Source organism: Cherax quadricarinatus, unplaced genomic scaffold, assembly GCF_038502225.1.
Source record: "Cherax quadricarinatus isolate ZL_2023a unplaced genomic scaffold, ASM3850222v1 Contig435, whole genome shotgun sequence".
Taxonomy (NCBI): Eukaryota; Metazoa; Arthropoda; class Malacostraca; order Decapoda; family Parastacidae; genus Cherax; species Cherax quadricarinatus.
The window spans coordinates 87,501-100,000 of NW_027195461.1; the positions used below are offsets into that span (position 1 = coordinate 87,501).

Consider the following 12,500-nt stretch of genomic DNA (forward strand, 5'->3'; position numbering starts at 1 on the left):
GGCTTGGGGAGTGGGGGTGAGGTGCGGCAGGGGCTTGGGGAGTGGGGGTGAGGTGCGGCAGGGGCTTGGGGAGTGGGGGGTGAGGTGGGGCAGGGGCTTGGGGAGTGGGGGTGAGGTGTGGCAGGGGCTTTGCGTAGTTGTGTGTAGCGTGTGGGGAGGCAGTTTTAGATCTCAGAGCCATGGTACATCTCGAACATGACGTGAGTGGTGGTAGTGTGTGTACTCATCTATTTGTGGTTGCAGGGGTTGATTCACAGCTCTTGGCCCTGTCTCTTCGCTGGTCGATACAAGATTCACTCTCTCCCTGCTCCATGAGCTGTATCGTATCTCTTCTTAAAGCTGTATATGGATCCTGTCTTCACTGTGTGAGTGTTTCAGTTATTGGTTTTCAAAGACACTGTGTGTATGTACACTTCACTTTATGTGGTTGCAGACGTCGAGTCTCAGCTCCTGGTCCTGCCTCTTCGTTGGTCGCTTTTAGGTTTACCTCTGATTTCGATTATGGGGAGCGCTAAACCCATAGGATTATACAGCGCCTGTGGGGGGATGGAGGGATGGAAGGCATTCAGGCTCAGTTCAGGGAACTGGAGTACAGATCCAGCGTCAAGGAACCTCCCATGAGGGGCTCTGATTTCGAGTCTTATCGTACCTCTTTTTAAGGTATATATTGATCCTGCCTTTCTTATTTCACTGTCCAAGCCGTTCAACTTCCTGATTACTCTAAGGCTGAAGAAACACTTCTTAACATCCTTGTGACTCATTAGTGCTTCCCTTCTCACGAATAGTCTATCACTGTTCACCCTATAAATTCCTCTCAGTTTTTCAAACATTTTAAATTATAATTGTTTTTTATTTTATTTTCCCTCTAATGTCATCAGGGTTATCTCCCTTAATATCTCCTCATTATTATTATAATGAAAAACAAACGCTAAACCTACATGGGTCATACAGTGCTATAACATAATATATACATAACATATACCCCTTAGCATCGGGACTAGTGTCCTTACAAGCCTTTCTCTTGTTTAACGGGATGCTGTATCAGGCTCTGGTTCCATACTGGTGCTGCACTTTCTAATATGGGCCAGACATATGCCGTATAAAGTGTAGTGAATGAATCCTTGCTTAGGTTCCTGTAAGATAATCTTAGAAATGACAGATTTGTGATTCCTGTAGCAATTTTCGCCACAAGCGATTTGCTCAGCACAGTGTTCACACCAGGTCCTCCTTGAGTAAAGTTTACAGCCTTTCCCCTCCAACTGCCCCCTACCCCCAACCCCAAGTCTATACTCCGTCTGTGGACTTCTTTGCCCTCCCCAGCCTTCATAACTTTGCACTTGCTAGGGTTACATTCTTGTAGCCCCTTGTCAGATCAGACCCGCAGCCTGTCCAGGTCCATTTCTTGCTCCTAACCTGTCTATAATCTCATTCTTTTCATTAGTGTGTGTATTCACCAACTTATGCCTACTGAAGTTCAATCTTGGTTCCCGGCCTTGCCTATTAAATTACTGGTTCTCGGCCACAATAATCTCATTATATCCACTTTGGGGCTGCGTATTGAGTTTTCTTCTACCACCCTGAGACTGAAAAAAAGTATTTCATACCATCCCTGTGGCTTATCTGTCTTTAGCAGGAATCTATGACCCCCCCCTCGCCTTTATGGCTCACATTTCAAAAAGTTTATCCCCCTCTGGTGTGCCAAATCCTCTAAATATTGTGTGTGTCGTTGTCACATCTATCCTACCAGCAGTCTACCTGGAGTGTTCCGAGGATCAGCGCTCTCCCGGCCTCTTACAAAATGTGTGTGTTAGCATAAATATCTAGCAGAGGATACAAGGTCAACTTACTGATCTCCCTCTAGCACCTAGCCTGCTACTGGTTTTATAATATCTTGTTTGTTGTAATTCTAGTCCAGTTATCCTGTATCATACAGGGCTTCTCAGTAGCACTTTGGGACTGCAGCTGGATCAACACAAACCTATCAAATGAAAGTTAATAACTTTAATAATAAAGTGTCTAAGCAGAAATAAATTTACAATAATTGTAAACTTAGAAATAATGGAGATTTTCTCTTACACAACTCTTGGTGTATAACTTTAGTAGCTTATATATTACACTTATTTGTATTTATCAGGTTTAGTCTGTACATATAAATTGTGCTAACTCCAATTTACTTACGATATTGTACACAAATGCATTCTAATAAACTGTACTATCTGGTACAATACTGTAGTGAAATGTACTCAACAGTAAATGAGTAACATATGTGTAAGTATGTGCGCTCACTTAGATTCGATTTACAAAATAACTGACAAAACAATTCACTAAATAAGTCAGCTTTTGACCGATAAGGCAATACAACAGCTTGCTTGAACAGTAGGACGATTAATTTCCCAAATTGTAAAAATGCACGAAGCAGCTGTGAACAGCACGACGTCAAAAAAAGGACGAAGTCCAAAAAAACGAACCTAGCTGGGGACAGTTGGTAAGTCCTCCACATAAGGCAAAAAAAATCCCTTACTACTGAAACTGAGTTCAGCAGCTTTAAACCCCGACTACGGCAGTGTTCCCATACCAGAATAGCCCTTGTGGTTTAGCGCTTATTTTTTATTATAATTTGATACCAGAATAGGATAGGTCTAACAGACTAGGACCTAAAGCACTGATTCTTGCGACACAACCTCAGAAATCACTAACATGAAATTATTATTATTATTATTATTATTATTATTATTATTTATTATTATTATTATTATTATTATAAAGAAGTGCTAAAGCTAATATTAAATAATGGTCAGTGAAGAAAGTTGGTCAGAGTTATGTTCCAGCTCACCAACGATAATATTTATTTATTTATTTATTTCCAATTTGAGCACACATACAGAGGTACAAAAAAATACAGATAAGAGCAGCATGCCAAAGCCACTTATACTATGCATAGCATTACGGGCTGGCTTAAAATTAACTTAAGATTAACTAAGCAATGATGAAATCAGTGATAAAACATTAATGTAAACAGATTACTATAAAGCACAAGTGAGTATTACAAAGACAGGTCATATGGTTGTATGCATTGTTGTACATTCAGTCGTATGGAGTATTCTGTTAGGTAGTGTATTTAAAAAAATAATAAAGTTAGATTCGGTTTTAGGTTTAACATTTATGTGATATAATTGTGAGAAACATTTAAGATATACAATTTATAAGGTTCAGTTATTCAGTATTTATTTGGTTTTGGGTGAGTAAGTGATCTTTGAGAAGAGACTTGAATTTATAAACAGGTAGTGTTTCTTTTATATTTACAGGTAATGAATTCCAGATTTTAGGGCCTTTTATGTGCATTGAGTTTTTGCATAGTGTGAGATGGACACGAGGAACATCAAAGAGTGATCTGTGCCTTGTGTTATGGTCATGTGTTCTGTTGAGGTTGGCAAGGAGATGTTTGAGGGGAGGGTTAATATCAGAGTTAAGTGTTCTATGTATGTAATAGGTGCAGTAATAAGTATGGATGTTTTGTATGGTGAGTAGGTTTAGTGTATTGAATATTGGTGGAGTGTGCTGCCTGTAGTGAGAATTTGTTATCATTCTAACTGCAGCCTTTTGTTGGGTAATTAGTGGTCTGAGATGGTTAATTGTTGTTGAGCCCCATGCACAAATTCCATAGGTGAGATAGGGGTAAATAAGAGAGTGATATAGGGCCAGGAGGGCTGACTGTGGAGCATAGTACCGTATCTTCGATAGTATGCCTACAGTCTTGGAAATTTTCTTAGAAATTTGTTGTATATGTGTATGAAATTTGAGTCTATTATCAAGGTGGATTCCTAAGAATTTTCCCTCTGTTAGCTTTGTGATAGGTGATCCGTTTATCATTATGTTAAGAGGGACATCTGTAGCTCTGTTACCAAACTGAATGAAGTAGGTTTTGTCAATGTTTAGTGTAAGTTTGTTAGTCCTCATCCAGGTAGATATTTTCTGTAATTCGGTATTTACAGTATTGGCTAGCGTGACTGGGCTCGGGTGGGAGAAGACGTATGTAGTGTCATCTGCAAATAGTGTGGGTTTGAGTAATTGCGAAGCATTTGGTAGGTCGTTTATGTATAGGAGAAAGAGAAGAGGGCCAAGGACACTTCCCTGTGGGACACCAACTGTAATTGGTTGTGCAGAAGAGTTTGCCCCATTTGCGTACACATATTGGCTTCTGTTGCTGAGGTATGACTTGAGGTAGTTGAGGGAGTGCCCTCTTATACCATAGTGTGACAATTTTACGTGGAGCAAGTCATGGTCAACTGTATCAAAAGCTTTACGTAAGTCAATGAAGATCCCCAGTGGGACTTCTTTTTTCTCTATTGCAGTGTATATATGTTCTAGCATGTGTATAATAGCATCATTAGTATTTTTATTAGGCCTGAATCCAAATTGGCAGGGGTTGAGTATGTTTTGGGAAATAAGGTAGGAGTAGATTCGTTTACGAATTAATTTTTCGAAGATTTTTGAGAGAGGGTGTAAGTTGGATATTGGCCTATAGTTATTCAACTCTGTTTGGTCTCCTCCTTTGTGGATCGGGGTGACCCTTGCTATTTTGAGTACTGTAGGGAAGGTGGAGGATTCAATGGATTTGTTAAAGAGTGTTGCAATGATTGGAGATAGCACTTGTGACACTTTTTTGTATATAAAGGGTGGTAAGGTACTTAAATCTCCTGCCTTGTTTTTTAGTGCATTGATAATAAGGGAGACTTCGTATGGGTTAGTCGGAGCTAGGAACAGTGTGTTCGGGTAGTTGCCGGTGAGGTAGTCATTTGGTGGGGTATCTGAGCTTGGGATTTTATTGGCAAGGTTTTGTCCTATAGTGGAGAAGAAATCATTGAGTCTGTTTGCTGTTTCTGTTGGTGGGAGTTGGGGTTCATTTGATTTTGCTAATTTTATTTCGCTATTTCGTGATATCTTTTTTGTTCCCAGAATTTCTGATAGGGTTTTCCAGGTCTTTTTTATATCACCTCGTAAGTTGGATAATCTGTTCTCATAATACAATTTTTTTGCCCTTCTTATCAGGCTGGTTAGGATTGACGAGTAACGTTTTGTTTGGTCTCTGGTTATGTGACCCATTCTGTACTGTTTTTCATATTGGTGTTTTGTATTTATGGATTTGAGAATGCTGGGTGTTAGCCAGGGACTGTTCAGTCTCTTAGCTGTCATCTGTTTAGTTTTTTTAGGGCAGTGCTTGTTATAGAGGTATTGGGTCTTTTTTAGAAAATTATTAATACATTCGTCAATATCTGTATAGATTTCTAGCTCAGTGTGCCAGTCAATGTTTGCTACTGCTGTTGTGAAGTTATTAATGGCTGCCTCATTGTGAAGTCTGAAGGTGACTTTAGTAGTGTCTTGGGGTAGTTTACCAAGAGTTGTTATGAGGAAAGTAGGGTAGTGGTCTGTGGTATTATCTGTAATTATGCCTGATTTTAAAGGGGATATGGTGTTGGTCCAGATGTGGTCAAGTAGGGAAACACTAGTCTCTGTAACTCTTGTAGGTTTTGTTACTGTTGGTAGCAACATACAGTTACTCATTGTGTTTGTGAATTCAGTAACGTGTGGGTCCTGGTCTTGCAGGAGATTTATATTGAAGTCACCTGAGAGTAGTAAGTGATCTTTGTTCATGCGTGCATCAGTTATCATACTTCCTAGGTTTTGACTAAATTGGCTAATGTTTGACTGTGGAACTCTGTAGATGTTTATCAATGTGAGAGGTTTTTGTAGGTATTTGGATTTGAATTTGGCTATTATATATTCCCCATGTTCATCCCTTGTGCAAGTATTAGTGATACATTCTAGTTGGTCTGAGTAGTATATGGCTGTGCCACCCCCTTGTTGGTCTGGCCTACAGTTGTGTATGGTTGTGTAACCAGGAATGGCATAGACATCTGTAGTATCAGGCTTTAGCCAGGTTTCAGTTAGTGTAATGATGGACATATTGGCATGTAAGGAATTTAGTAATGCTATGAGGTCATCGTAATGCTTGCTTAAAGATCTGATATTGTAGTTAAAGATAGTTATGTTGTTGTTGGCACTGAGAAGTGCCTTTGATTGTTCTGCAGTGTAGTAATTACAGTAACTGTTTGATTCATTTAAGTCATTAAATAAGAGGTTGGTATCAGGATCAATGTTTGTAATCATAAGATTTGTAGTGAATCTATAGTTGGAATTAAGTATAAAACAAAGTAAATAGTCTTAAGCTAAAAAATAGCACCTTAATTTTTTAACAAATGTAAAATAATGAGCTAAGGTTTTTTTTTTTTTTTTTTTTAAGCTAAAATAAAGGAGACAATATAAAAGGGACTAATACAAATAAAGTGATGATCAAATAATGGAGCTTGGGAATATGATAGTAGGTAGTACTATAAAGGTAATTCTTTAAAGTTAGAATTATAGTATAAAATTATAATATAAAAGGGACTAATATGGCAAAATTGTGAACTTATTCTACTTTAGCACCTGAGAATAGCACCTCGATTATTTTAACAATTGTGAATATATAAACTAGGGTAGTTATATAAAGCTAAAATAAAGGAGAAAATATATAAGGGACTAAAAATTAAGTAATGGTAAACAAAGTTAAATGGACAGATGGTTACTATGAAATAATATTGGTTTAGGAGTAAGATCTGATTTGTAATATTAAATAAATTGAGCAGTTTATTGCACAATAAAAAGTAAAAAAAATGAGGTAGTTGGTACTAGCTAGCAAAAGATAGCTTTGGTACTTGCAAAAAAGTAATTGGAATATACACTAATTGCATACACAATGAAAAGTGACTAAAAAAACAAGTAGTGATAAACAAAATTAAATGGACAGGTAAGAATAATGAATATTATTAATTTGGAGTAAGATTTGACTTGTAATTTAAAATTATGAGCAATTAATAGCAGTAAGAAAGAAGTATAGAGTATAGGAGGTAGTTGGTATTAGCTAGTGATGAAAAATAATAATAATAATAATGCACAATACAATAGTAACGTAAACTATATGCACCACACGTATATATGTATTAAGGGCACTTATCTAATCTGTTACAGAAATGTCAGCTTTTCTAAGGAAGGTAGAGAAATCATGTTCATTTGAGATGGTATATTGTTGTCCTGTTGATGTTTTCCTTACTAGTATTTTCCCATCTCGCGTGAAACACTGATGTATTTTGTTTTCCTGTTTAAGTTTTCTCAGCCTAAATGACACGAGGTGAGGAGAGTGTTCTCCCACACACAGCAGAGCAGAGAGATGTTGCTTCGACCAGGAGCTGTGTGAGAGCGAGGGGCCAAGGCCGAGTAAGCAGTGCCAATGCAACGACAAGTGCCTTCAACCGGCTTATCACACGCACCAGCAATCAAACAAGCAGGTAGACAGTTTGTAACATGGCCAGCCAATCAAAACTCTCCTTTAAGGAGCACAGTGTGTGATGTAATTTTCACATCCTGCCTACGTACATAGCTTAAATTATAAGACATGAAGCATGAAAATTTCGTTGTAGCTATTACAAAAAATCAGCAATATAATATTAGAAAAAATAAAAGAAAAACATATAATTGTCAGGCTGTTGGCACTAGCAGTACAAAGCCCAGCTTATGCACCATAGTCTGGTTGATCAGGAACTACAATGTCTCTCCTAATGTATAAAGGAAACGTCTTAGAGTCCTGCCCATGGCCGGGGTCCTGGAGTAGAAACACCTCGGAACTCATCAAAGGTAATTCACACTTAATAAATTTTCACATAATATATTTACTGCACCGTTTTTCATTAAGAGTATTTTGCACCGTCTGCAGAGCAGAGCCCATTAATTCTATGCAGGCAGTCAATCTCTGTACTTTTTCCACTGCTGATCTCTCTAATAACATGAAGAGTGGATATGAGCACAGAAAAATATTCTTGAGGTGAGATCACAAGTGATTAGCATCGTCGTCTGCATTATTTCTCTTGTTTTGAAAATTCTTATTATCCATCTTATAATTTTTCAGGCTTTTGCTGAATTTGTTAAGTCAAATGGTATTATTATTCTTCAGTCTTTTACGTACTCCTTTTGACCTGTGTGTGGATAGTAGTAGTAGTTAACAGTTGTCAGAGGCACTTGTCGATAGACGCTTCGCCTGTTTGGTGGAGTATGTGTACTCACCTAGTTGTGGTTGCGGGGGTCGATTCACAACTTCTGGCCCCGCCTCTTCAACTGGCCGCTATCTGGTCACTCTTCCCGCTCCGTGAGCTTTATCATACTTCTTCTTAAAGCTAAAGGTATGGTTAGGTTAGGTGTGTGCGTGTGTGTGTGTGTGTGTGCGTGTGTGTGTGTGTGCGCGTGCACGCGCGCGCGCTTTAGTGTTTGTTTGCGTGTGTATCTCGTGTCACTGTGACCAGAATTATTAATTTCGTCCATTAGTCACTTCCTGCGTGTACATTTGCAGTTCCATGTTTATAATCCTGGATTTGCAGATGGCAACACCAGCGGCTGTAAAACACATGAACGTATTAATCCTTAAGGAATGCGCTTACTGACGCTAGACACAATCAACGAACTCTTTTACGAACACTCGCCAACTGTGTCCCCATTCCCTTCGAAATGGTCATTGTAGTCGATTTGCAAATACAGTAAATATAATGATGCACACCTTTCTGAGATTAGGAGATGGGTCCAGGAGCTTAGACTGGGTTACCATACAAATAAAGTGGTATGTGTGTGTGTGTGTGTATGTACACGTGCACACACACACACACACACACACACACACACACACACACACACACACACACACACACACACACACACACACACACACACACACACACACACACACACAGAGGTTGAGGGAAATCGGCCTGACGACACTGAAGGACAGGAGGGTGAGGGGAGACATGATAACGTCATACAAAATGCTGCGTGGAATAAATAAGGTTGACAGAGACAGGATGTCCCAGGATGTCACTACGACAAGGTCCTAAATGCACTAGAAGACAAAAAGAATGCAGATGTAATATATACAGACTTTGCAAAAGCCTTCGACAAGTGTGACCATGGCGTAATAGCGCACAAAATGCGCGCTAAAGGAATAACAGGAAAAGTCGGTCGATGGATCTATAATTTCCTCACTAACAGAACACAGAGAGTAGTCGTCAACAGAGTAAAGTCCGAGGCAGCTACGGTGAAAAGCTCTGTCCCACAAGGCACAGTACTAGCTCCCATCTTGTTCCTCATCCTCATATCCGACATAGACAAGGATGTCAGCCACAGCACCGTGTCTTCCTTTGCAGATGACACCCGAATCTGCATGACAGTGTCTTCCATTGCAGACACTGAAAGGCTCCAGGCGGACATCAACCAAATCTTTCAGTGGGCTGCAGAAAACAATATGAAGTTCAACGATGAGAAATTTCAATTACTCAGATATGGTAAACATGAGGAAATTAAATCTTCATCAGAGTACAAAACAAATTCTGGCCACAAAATAGAGCGAAACACCAACGTCAAAGACCTAGGAGTGATTATGTCGGAGGATCTCACCTTCAAGGACCATAACATTGTATCAATCGCATCTGCTAGAAAAATGACAGGATGGATAATGAGAACCTTCAAAACTAGGGAGGCCAAGCCCATGATGACACTCTTCAGGTCACTTGTTCTATCTAGGCTGGAATATTGCTGCACTCTAACAGCACCTTTCAAGGCAGGTGAAATTGCCGACCTAGAAAATGTACAGAGAACTTTCACGGCGCGCATAACGGAGATAAAACACCTCAATTACTGGGAGCGCTTGAGGTTTCTAAACCTGTATTCCCTGGAACGCAGGAGGGAGAGATACATGATTATATACACCTGGAAAATCCTAGAGGGACTAGTACCAAACTTGCACACGAAAATCACTCACTACGAAAGCAAAAGACTTGGCAGACGATGCACCATCCCCCCAATGAAAAGCAGGGGTGTCACTAGCACGTTAAGAGACCATACAATAAGTGTCAGGGGCCCGAGACTGTTCAACTGCCTCCCAGCACACATAAGGGGGATTACCAACAGACCCCTGGCAGTCTTCAAGCTGGCACTGGACAAGCAACTAAAGTCAGTTCCTGATCAGCCGGGCTGTGGCTCGTACGTTGGTTTGCGTGCAGCCAGCAGCAACAGCCTGGTTGATCAGGCGCTGATCCACCAGGAGGCCTGGTCACAGACCGGGCCGCGGGGGCGTTGACCCCCGAAACTCTCTCCAGGTAAACTCCAGGTAAACTCCAGAGAGGACACAGAAACAAGGGGTCACAATTGGAAGCTGAAAACTCAGACAAGTCACAGGGATGTTAGGAAGTATTTCTTCAGAGTCGTCAGGAAATGGAATAGCCTAGCAAGTGATGTAGTGGAGGCAGGAACCATACATAGCTTTAAGACGAGGTATGACAAAGCTCAGGGAGCAGAGAGAGAGAGAGAGGGCCTAGTAGCGATCAGTGAAGAGGCGGGGCCAGGAGGCGAGTCTCGACCCCTGCAACCACAATTAGGTGAGTACACACACACACACACACACACACACACACACACACACACACACACACACACACACACACACACACACACACACACACACACACACACACACACACACACACACACACACACACACACACACACATACACATACACATACACACACACACACACACACACACACACACACACACACACACACACACACACACACACACACACACACACACACACACACATACACACTGCAGCAGGGACTAAGGTAGTCTCCCCTGGGTCACCTGTGTTGTGCACAGAGTCAATAAATCTAAGTGTGTTATTTGATACCGTTGGTGAGCGGCGCCATGCTAGACGTCGCCGCCGCTTCACCTTAAATATTCACTTACACACACTGCTATTTCTCTTGCTCCCAAGGCTATTGTGGCATATCCAGCATAGGCTATTGTGGCATATCCAGCATACTGTGTTCGCTGAATCAAGTATGCTTTGCCATGTGATTGTCAGTATACTGTTCAGTATACTGCCTAGTATACTGTTCCTACTCAGGTTAATATACAGTGTGGTAGGCATTCTACAGTATGATCAGTATACTGCCTAGTATACTGTTCCTACTCAGGTTAATATACAGCATGGTAGGCATTCTACAGTATGATCAGTATACTGCCTAGTATACTGTTCCTACTCAGGTTAATATACAGTGTGGTAGGCATTCTACAGTATGATCAGTATACTGCCTAGTATACTGTTCCTACTCAGGTTAATATACAGTGTGGTAGGCATTCTACAGTATGATCAGTATACTGCCTAGTATACTGTTCCTACTCAGGTTAATATACAGTGTGGTAGGGATTCTACAGTATGATCAGTATACTGCCTAGTATACTGTTCCTACTCAGGTTAATATACAGTGTGGTAGGCATTCTACAGTATGATCAGTATACTGCCTAGTATACTGTTCCTACTCAGGTTAATATACAGTGTGGTAGGCATTCTACAGTATGATCAGTATACTGCCTAGTATACTGTTCCTACTCAGGTTAATATACAGTGTGGTAGGCATTCTACAGTATGATCAGTATACTGCCTAGTATACTGTTCCTACTCAGGTTAATATACAGTGTGGTAGGCATTCTACAGTATGATCAGTATACTGTTTTTTTTTTTGTATGCTGTGCCGGACGTGGTTAGTAGACTAGTATGGCCAATACTACAGTGTGATCAATATCCTATATCTTTAGTACTCGGTATGCTACTCCTCAAGTTATGTGCGTAATACACATATGCATAATGTCACTCCTATAGTGACAGTGTTACCAATACCAGTTCTTAGTCCAATGTTATTTAAAGTCTTGATTAACGGTCATCTAAATGCTTTACCTATCTCGCCTAAACATATAGCTGTTGTATAAGCTATGCTCGTAACGTTATGATGACAGCGGATATTATGAGCTTCATGTTATATGTAATCGACTTGACCCAAGATACTGACAGACGAAAGATATGTTCCAACCATGGAAATAAATGGTATAAAATACCTACACAATGGAAATATAAACACTTAAGCAGTATAATGTGATCCTTTATTGACAACGTTTCGCCCACGCAGTGGGTTTTATCAAGTCACAAACTTATGTTTTATCAAGTCGCAAACAGATATCTGTTTGTGACTTGATAAAGCCCCCTGCGTGGGCGAAACGTTGTCAATAAAGGATCACATTATACTGCTTAAGTGTTTATATTTCCATGTTGCACCCATGTTTGCAGGGTAAAAACATCGGTAATGTTTAAACTTAGATATATTGGTGTAGACATACTCTTCATTAAATCCGCCGAACCACAACTAAGACATGACAAGATAGGCTAAATGTTACTATAATTCTCTCTAAATGTCTAGAAGTAGATAAGTACAGTTCTAAATGGTTTGTGAACACATACAATTACATTAAATGAACAAGACCATTTCACCTGTCCATTCAAGTTATATTCATTTAATATTGCAT

At 40.0% G+C, this 12,500-nt stretch overlaps 1 long non-coding RNA gene across 1 annotated transcript in view; it reads left to right on the forward strand.

The window, feature by feature from the left end:
• Positions 1–12,500, forward strand: part of LOC138851372 (uncharacterized) — a 116,442-nt gene that overhangs the window by 77,635 nt on the left and 26,307 nt on the right. The window contains exon 3 of the long non-coding RNA XR_011391183.1: positions 7,205–7,385. This is a non-coding gene — a long non-coding RNA (uncharacterized lncRNA). The remainder of the gene's footprint in view (positions 1–7,204; positions 7,386–12,500) is intronic.